General features: G+C 44.5%; 1 pseudogene; it reads right to left on the bottom strand.

Moving 5' to 3' along the window:
* Positions 1 to 389: 389 nt before the first annotated feature.
* On the bottom strand, positions 390 to 2,509 carry LOC129634370 (serine/threonine-protein phosphatase PP1-gamma catalytic subunit B-like; annotated as a pseudogene).
* Between the last annotated feature and the right edge of the window lie 7,338 nt (positions 2,510 to 9,847).

Genomic DNA, 9,847 nt, shown 5'->3' with positions numbered 1-9,847 from the left:
CACAGAATGTGGGGTGTGTGCAATTCACTAGTTGTGGCACGCGGATTTAGATGCCCTGCGGCATGTGGAATCTTCCCAGACCAGGGATTGAACCCTTGTCCCCTGCGTTGGCAGGAGGATTTTCAACCACTGGACCACCAGGGAAGTCTTCGTTGTTTTATTTTTAACAAGTTCATCATTTAAGAAGTCTGGATTCGTTTTCATCACATGATATTATAGACAGTCATCTGCTGAAACAATTCTTTTTAACAGATCACAGTTTTAAAAAAGTCATAGGTATTGTAAGTTCTGTATAAACTAGTGGATAGTAAGTTGATTCCTTTGTTCTGATTTATAAGCCTCAACTTCACTATTGAATAAAGAAAGTAAAGCAAAGAAAGCATAACTGGTCACTTGTTTAGAACAGCATTATTTCTGTAATTTGAAGCTTTCTAAATGGACGGATTCAGACCTGGTGTAACAGGATTACTTAATGAATAGGCTATAGTGAAATTGTACAAAAGGTTATTAACTTTAATCACTAATAGCTTAAGGAGTACTATGTTACTAATTGCTATTCAAATTCAAAAACCTGTTTTTGAATCCTCAGGAAGTAGCATGTGTACACAATTAAGCCACCTTATACTCAGAGGAGTGTCAATATGTAGACACTCAATGTTCAACAAAAGCTTTGGCTTTAGGGAAGACAGAAACATTTAAAATAATGACTTTAATCATCATTTTAAGTATATGATAGGGCTTCCCTGGTAGCTCAGTGGTAAAGAATCCGCCTGCAGGATTTGCATGCAGGACACACGGGGGGGTTGATTCCTGGGCTGGGAAGATTCCCTGGAGAAGGAAATGGCAACCCACTTTAGTATTCTTGCCTGGAAAATCCCATGGACAGAGGAACCTGGTGGGCTACAGTTCATGGGGTCGCAAAAGAGCTGGACATGACTTAGCAACTAATCAACAACAACAAGGGAAAGTGTGCTTTAATTAAATACATATCATACCAGTGATTGCTGGCAAGGTTGAAAGTTACTCCCAACTTGGACAGCTATAAAAATGTGTGTACATGATAAGACAGTAAGATAAAAAGCAATCCTTTTGAAACAAAGGTTTAAAAATATTTTGTTCACAGCAGTTTGTATCAACAGTATGCATTTGATGATGATAACTTGTACAGATTGAGCACCCTAGGGCTCTCTTTATATCCTAAAGAAAACGAACATTCACATTATTCATGGGTTGTAGTGAATTTAAAACAGATCAGTTGTACACTTAGCTCCTAGACAGGATAAACTGTCCCGAGACTTTCAGCTTTAATACCATCATTAAAGTTGTTTGCGAAAGGAACAGAGAATTAAAAAACAAAACAAAACTGTAAAAAAAGAACACGTTTTTTTCCTGGGTGTGGAGAGTTTCCTATTTGCTGTTATAACAAGCAAATATCATTCATTAAGTCAAAAATGGAAGGAGCAGGCTCACCAACACTATTTGAGCAAGCTGAACAATCCACATAATTTAAAAAATGAAGGTCGTACGCTCTATATCACAAGTCCCAATTAAGCAGTGTCAAAATGACACCCATTTCTTTGCTTGCTTTGTGGTCACACCCCTTGGAGATGTTAATGGATCTCCTGGCATTCGGCTTCTTTTTCTCTGCAAGTTTTGAAATCTGAAAAAGACTTTGTCCACACTTAGCGTGGTATCTCCATTGTCAAACTCTCCACAATAACTGGGTGCAGACAACAGAGTGATCAAATGCTTCTTGGCAAAAAATTCATACCCATCTTCTACCACTTTATAGGCTTTACATATAAGACCCAAATCATACTTATGGAGAAATTTGCCAACCACTTCTGCACCAAGTGTGAAGGACACTCCTCTGTTATTTTTATCCTAAGACAACTTTACCCAGGTCACACCGCAAAAGGCCACAAAGAAGACCTTGATCCGGTACATCAGAGGGTCACATCGTTTTCCAAATCTGCTCCATAGATTGAGGATCTGGTGACACACCTCCAGGACAGCAGAGTATTTTCTTGACCAGGAAGGCTGCAACTGGTAAACAGTTAAAGCAGTCTGTGAACCATGTTTTCCATAGTGTAACTTTATATCTTTTACATTCATCCCCAAATCCATACATTCTATTGATACTGGCACATTTGTGGTTTCTTCTGAGAAGAAAAAAAGTCTCTGGATAATCAATTTTTTTCTTTAGCCAATAAAAGGCAGATAGTCTCCAAAGTTTGTGTCCGCCACTATAGTCTGCTTTCTAATGGGAAACCACCATACTCCAAAAGTTGAGACAAATCCAATATTGCCTGTGGGTATCATCACTATTTTGAGCAACGCTTCAAGTTCTAGTAGGATGGGCTGACTGAGAAAGATTTGGCAGAACTTTAAGCACAGTTCTCTTTTTTCGTTCTCCTTGTAGCCAGACATCCTTGCGTGGCTTAGACCCTCTCATTTGCAGCAGTCATTGGTTGAGGCTGTTGATGTGGAGTTTATCTGTATCTGCCATCACCTACTCACAGTTGAGCCTCCTGCAGGCGTGGGCTCACACCTGGGGATTTATATTTCCTTTCCCAAGAACAGGAGCACAGAGGTGGTGGTGGTGGTGGTGGAGGCGATGACAGAAGCCACAGTGGGTCCCCTCCTGTGGCCTCATTCCCTGCATCCTCTTTCTCCCCATTGGAATCCTGAGGCAGAATTGTGTTTTTTGATGCATAAAATAATATGCACAGAATGATAAAAGAAACTAGATTGGAAATAATTGAAATACAGTTATCAAAATATTTTTAGATTATGTGATTCAATAATCTATGTACTTTTAAAATAAACACATCAAATAACAGTGTGTAAAATGAAACCCAGCCTCCCTACTCTGGCCCACAACGTGTCGCTGAAAATCTCGGCTCTCTATGCACCCATGCCAAATAGAAATATGGAGACAGAGGTCTGAAGGAAAGAGAAGGCGTAGCTTTATTTCTTTGCCAGGCAAAGAGGCGACATAGTAGGCTAGTGGCTCCAGAACTGTGCCTGCCCTGGAAGAGTTAGCGAGAAATTTTATAGTCAGGGCTGGCAGTCTGAAGAAGGAAATAAGGCTCAAGGCAGTGACAGGCTTGCATTCTTCTTTCTTTTGCAAAATTTCAAAACAGCCACAGCTGGCATCAGGCATAACTGGGGTTGGTCCTCTCTGCAGTGATCTGTTCGTGACGTTCCTTCTGAAATGAAGACTGTTTCAAGGTAGTGTTACAAAGGACAGTGTGGGGGAAAAGAATGCCAAGTGCAGGGTAGAATTCACATAGACTCAGAGAGTGATTAGCTTGGTGAAGGACCAGAAAGCTACATGCGTTTGTTAGTAGTAACAGCTAAAGACTAACCAAGGTTGCTTAACTCTTTCGGTCCAGTTTAAGCTGTTTCTCCAGCCTGTTCATTGTTCTCTTATTTCCCTTATTTATGAGAAAAGTCTCATTTCTATTTCTGCTGCAGCAAAGGCCTTTCAGGATCTGGCCCAAGCTGCCCTCGCCAGCTCCATCTGGAAATGCTCTTCCTTAGACTCACAGCGTCCGGCCATCCTATCCTCAAGAACACTGGCCTTGATGTTCCCACTGCCTGGAAATTTCCTCTCCACATGTCCCCTGTTCTCCCACTACCCACAGTTACCACTTCATATTGCCGGTTCCCTCCCATCCTTCAGGTCTTGGTATAAAATTCTCCCCTTCTGGAGGCTTCCCTGGCCACTCGGGGTCAGCTAGCTGCTGTTCTCCACATGGTACCTCATTCTTTCCCTTTATAATATTTATGCTAATTTCATTGTGTATAATTTGTACAATTATAATTATGCAAATTTATAATAATTTGTATAGTGTGTATATATGTCCAGTTGTTTATTTACTTAGTGTTCATCTCCCCTCCATGAAGGCATAGACCACATCTGTCTTTCTCTGTGTACCTAATATCTGGGACAGGGCTTTCTACTTGGTAGACGCTTCTCTCTCTGCTCTGCGTGTGCATGCTCAGTTGTGGCTGACTCTTTGCGACCCCATGGACTGTAGCCCACCAGGCTCCTCTGTCCATGGGATTTCCTAGGCAAGAATACCGGAGTGGGCTGCCATTTCCTTCTCCAGGGAATCCCCCTGACCCATGGATCGAACCTGTGTCTCTTGCGTCTCAAGCAGGAAGAGCATTGGCAGGTGGATTCTCTACCACTGTGCCACCCAGGAAGTCCTTGGTAGGTGCTTACATACTTGTTAAATGAATGAATGCAGTGGTCCCACCCTGTGGATTAGAGGAGCTGGTTCCATGAGATAGGCTGGTATCTCAGACAGAATCTATTGCATATGTAAGCATCCAGTATAATGCCTGGCACACAACAAGGACTTAATAAATGGTAAGCATGATTTTTATGTCCTTCTGAGTTTTCCCCTGCATGACCTTCTACTTAATCTTCTCCATCCACAGTCCACATCTAAAGTCCTAGTTCCATCCAGAATTAAGATGTGGGCCTTGCCATGGTCTCCCTGTACCCCTCCATGCCAGCCTGCCTAAACCACAAGGCCTATCTACCTCCTTCCTCCCCACACTCATCTCAAGTAGCTGCCCTACTTGGTTTTCCAGGACCCCAGGGACACGGAGGTGGTAGCTTCTGCTGCAATGCTGGAGGCATTCCTGACATGCAAGCATAGAAAAGGCTGGTGGAGTTCCCCAGGTCTGAGAGGAGGGGTCTTCACCACTCCAGGGGGGAGACATCACCTTTGCAATTGAGTGTGAACTTGGTGGAGTGACCAAGGGGCAGGACCAGTGCAGCCCCCTTGCTTCAGGAGCCAGGAGGCTGAGACGGAGGTGACGGTCTCAGGATGGAGGGATAGTGAGTGGGGGTCCCTGGTGACAGAGGGCAGAGGAAGAGAGAAGGATGCCCGAGCCTTGTGACGGTGCCCAGGAAGGGGGCACGGCTGGTCCTTGATATCATTTCCTTGTAAACTGACTGTTAATCACGATTTGGGGATTTGCCATCTGAACACAAGTGGGGTAGCCAAATAAATGTGTGCTTGTTTCAACTCATGTCCCTCTCAACTGGCTTATTCTCCCATAATTAGGGAATGCAGCAGCCTAGCAGGGACTCAGTGCCCAGCTTCACTCACCCAATGTTATTTCCCCAGTAGATACCCTCTGCTCTATCCAGACAGGTGTCCCCACCATTCTGAAGACAAGCCTTGTGAACACCCCAGCTTCTGGCCTTCTTTCACTCTGCCCACTGTCTTTCATTCACCCACCCATTCCATCTTTGTTGAGTTGTCTAGTCTACGCCAGGCACAGCAAGGCATTAAGGAGACATGACATCTGCTCTCAAGGAGCTCAAAGTCTGTGTGGATAGATAAGGTAACTGACAGTTATAAACAGGGAGACCTGAGGAATGACTAAATTGGCGAGTTAATGAGTAAGTCTGGGTGTGTGAACACACCTCAATCTACTCAGTCCTATGGCCCCCACTGCCTCAAACCACCCGCCCTGGCCAGGCATGATAGTAACCACTGGCATGACTTATCTTACAACAGGAGGTCCTGGGTAAGGAATGCGGATCTAACAACCAGAAGAATTTGGGAAGTGTCCTAAGGAGAAAAGAGACACAGACACCAATTGATATGTCCTACCAACCTCCCAGAATCCTCCTTGCTGGAATCCATCTTGGCTGAGAGATGCTCGCACCACCAGGAAGGACCCTGAGTCAGAATGATTGGCCAGAGACAACCCAGAAATGAATCCCATCACCATAAAACCCAAGACTGCAAGCCACATGGCAGAGCAGTTCTCCTGGCTTCCCTTACCCTGCTGTTTTCCACCCCAGGCACCGCTTCCCTGTAAAGTCTCTCATCAGCACATGTGTCTCCATGGACAATTCATTCCTGAGTGTTAGACTAGAGTCCACTCTTGGGCCCTAGGAAAGGTCTCCCTTCCTGCAACAGTGTGACCATCCATGGACAATTCATTCCTGAGTGTTAGACAAGAGTCCACTCTTGGGCCCTAGGAAAGGTCTCCCTTCCTGCAACAGTGTGACCATCCATGGACAATTCATTCCTGAGTGTTAGACAAGAGTCCACTCTTGGGCCCTAGGAAAGGTCTCCCTTCCTGCAACAGTGTGACCATCCATGGACAATTCATTCCTGAGTGTTAGACAAGAGTCCACTCTTGGGCCCTAGGAAAGGTCTCCCTTCCTGCAACAGTGTGACCAGTCTTATGTCCATCTTATCAGTGGGTAGGAACACACACAGGTCTGGGACTGAATTCACAAGATTGTGCCACTCTCTTACAAGAATACATGTGGGATTTCTAAGGCAGAGACTTAGAAGTGGAATTCTTGAAAATTTCTCCTTTCTATGAACAATAAGAAATTTTTCTCTTGGTCAGTACAAACTCCTTTTCTTTCTTGAAACTAGCTTTTGGAAAATTCATTCACTGACTGATTCAACAAATATTTATTGAGCATTAAGGGAGACCAATCCTGAATTTCACTGGAAGGTCTGATGCTAAAGCTGAAGCTCCAGTATTTTGGTCATCTGATACACACAGATGACTCATTGGAAAAGTCTCTGATGCTGGGAAAGATCGAGGGCAGAAGGAGAAGAGGGCATCAGAGGATGAGATGGCTGGATGGCATCACCGATGCAACGAACATGAACTTGGGCAAACTCCGGGAGATGGTGAGGGACAGGGAGGCCTAGCATGCTGCAGTCCATAGGGTCGCAAAGAGTCAGACACGACTGAAGCAACTAACATTCTCACATGCGCTTAGTACAAATCTAGTTGCTGGGGATAGGAACCAAAGAGACCAAGGTTATATTCTAATGAGAGAAGACAGAAAAGTCAAATTCTGGCATCTGAGACAGTGGTAAGTTCTATGGAGGAATACAGAGCATGGAAGGAGGGGGTGGTGTTTGGAACAGAAGTTGCAATTTTGAATAGGATGGTCAGGGAAGGCTGAATGAGGTGACGGCTCTGTAAAGACCTGAAGGAGATAAAGAAGTGAGCCCAGAGGACTTAGAGTGGGAAAAAGAAGAGTGTTGCAGCCAGAAGGGAGAGTGAGTGTCGAGACATAGGTCAGGGGCAAAGGGAGCCAGGACGGCAGGGGCATAAGGGGCAGAGATGCTGGAGGTGAGGGTGGAGAGGCAGGCAGGGCTCAGATAATACAGGTCCTTCTAGACCATGTGAGAATTCTGCATTTTATCTTAAAAGCATTAGGAAGCCCTTAGAGAATCTTGAGCAGAGAAATGGTTTAACTTGTTTAGCAATTCAGTGTGCATTTTATGTGTCCACATGACTGGGTCAGGGCATGCCCAGATACCTGGCTCAACATTATGTCTGAGTGTGTCTGGGAGGGTGTTTCCAGATGCAATTAGCATTTGCAAAGCTAACTAACTTTCCTGGGTCTCAACTTGAAGACAACCGATCATGGCACTTCAAGCCTTCATAACTGCATGAATTAATTCCATATCTTTATCATACATACATACATACTGTTTCTCTGGAGAACCCTGACCAATACAACCAGGATCCCTCTGGATGATGTGTTGAGAATGGATTGACATGGACCAAGGACAGGAGCAGAACAACAGTTTCTGGGTAACCGTAACAACCCTGGTGAGAAAGGAGAGCGCCCACCCCAGAATGATAGCTGTGGGGGTGACAAGAAGTGGTCAGATTCTAGAGCTGTTCTGAAGAGAATCAGTAGGGAATAAAAGAGAAGGGACTTCTCTTTCTGGGGGTCCAGTGGTTAACAATCCACATGCTAATGCAGGGGACACAGGTTCGATCCCTGGTCTGGGAAGATCCCACATGCCACAGAGCAACTAAGCCCATGTGCCTAGAGCCAGTGGTCAGCAACAAGAGAAGCCACTGCAGTGAGAAGCCATGCACCAAACGAAGAGTAGCCCCTGCTCGCTGCAACTAGAGAAAGCCCATGCCCAGCATCAAAGACCCAGCACAGCCTAAATAAATAAATAATATACATTTTTTAAGGAAAGAAAGAGAAGTGTCAAGGATGAAGGCTGTAAGGTTTTCTGCTGGAGGACTTCGAAGGAGGACTTGACATGAATCAGGAAGAGCAGGCTTGGTGGGGAAGGTCAGGGGCTCAGTCTTGATCCGGACAAGTGTGACAGGCCAAGTGGAGAGGTGTCAAGCAGACAATAGGATGTGTGAGTCTGGAGTTCTGCGGAGAGTCCTGGCTGGGGAGACATGGATGGAACTTAAAACCATGATGAGTCAGTCAGGGACTAAGTAGGGACAGAGACAAGGAGAGGTATAGGACCGGGCCCTGGACCTCCAATGTTCAGAGATCAGGGTAAGGAAAACCAGGAAGCATGGGGATCCTAGAAGCCTCATGAAGAAAATGTTTAAAGGAAGAGGAAGTGATCGGCTGCATCAAATTGTGGGGAAAGGGCATGATGGCATATATACAAAATATGCAGAGCAGGTAAATAAAGACAAAGAGCAGATGGGTGGGGAGTGGGGAGTGAGCATTGATTTGGGAAGAGGGTTTTCTTTTGGGGTGGTGAAAATGTCTTGAAACTCCACAGAGATGTGCTTGCACAACATTGTGTGTATTAAATGCCGTGAATTTTACTTTAAAATTATTAGTTTTATGTTACGTGAATTTCACATCAAAAAAATTTCTGTGAGCAATCAAGCATGATAAGCATGATAAGATAAGCAATCAAGCATCATAGATCTTGAAAATGACTAATAGATTTAGAAGTCTGGAGGTCTCTGGTGAGCTGGACAGAAGTTGTTTTAGGCAGGGGGGTGGCATAGAGCAAAAATTTTAAGGAAGCCCCATGAGGGCTGCCACGGGCTGCAGTTCTCCCAGGATCTTTTTACCTCTCTGCCCAGAGCATGTTTTCTTTCTGTCAGTTTTAGTCATTAACCTCAAGGCTCATTCGCCTCTGGAATCTGGTTTTGACCTTGCCATCAGCAGATTTCTTACACTTTTTAAAATGTTTTAAAACTCCTTTTTGTATTTAAAATGATGATTTTGTCCAACCTCACAAATTTTGTCAATTTGGCGGGTGTCTAATGGTGCCTCCCTGTGGTTTTTATTATGTGAACATGTATTGTGTGCGTACATCTTGATATTGTCAATTACAAGTTGGCACTTGCCGTGGGCACTCGCTGCCTACTTCTGTAAGGATTAAATCATGTGCTGCTGCAGCTGCTGACTTTTAACACCCCCTGAAAGGAGTTCAGGCCAGAAATGAGGCACTCTGCACTCAGGGAGAAAAACTGAAGACAGATCTTCAGATAGATATTTTCAGAGGATGATTTTATGAGTCCAATTCTTGTATCTCCTCATATCTAGAAAAACGCTGAAATCCTTCATGTTGATGTCCACTCCTTGTGACTAGCAGGAACTTGCACAAGAAGGCCCTGTGGGAACTTCCTAGATATAAAAGCCCCTCTGTATCCCCTCTTTCTTTTTTGTATAAAAAGGGCGTGGTCTTCTAGGCCTTTCTTGAGTTCCAAAGAGCAGACTTAAGCAGTTACTAATTAGGGAAGTGAAGGGATGCAGAAACAAAGGGAAAACAATCAAGAAACAATAGTTCAGCAATAACAATGAGACAGTGTTAGTTCCTCCTCAAGGGATACATATATAAAGCAATCTGACACATATCTTTGAGCTGTTCTGCAGAAATGAAGAGCCCACCCCACCACACCCACACCCCCTCTTCCCCTGTTCAACATACTGATGGTTACCACATGCTGACCATAGCATGTTGACCCCAGACTGGTTTGAACCAGGAGGTGGATGATTAGGATTCTTGCAACACCACCCTCACCACCACCAATCAGAAAAACATCATACACC

This window comes from Bubalus kerabau, chromosome 19, assembly GCF_029407905.1.
Source record: "Bubalus kerabau isolate K-KA32 ecotype Philippines breed swamp buffalo chromosome 19, PCC_UOA_SB_1v2, whole genome shotgun sequence".
NCBI lineage: Eukaryota > Metazoa > Chordata > Mammalia > Artiodactyla > Bovidae > Bubalus > Bubalus kerabau.
This window is presented reverse-complemented; position numbering and strand designations above follow the sequence as displayed.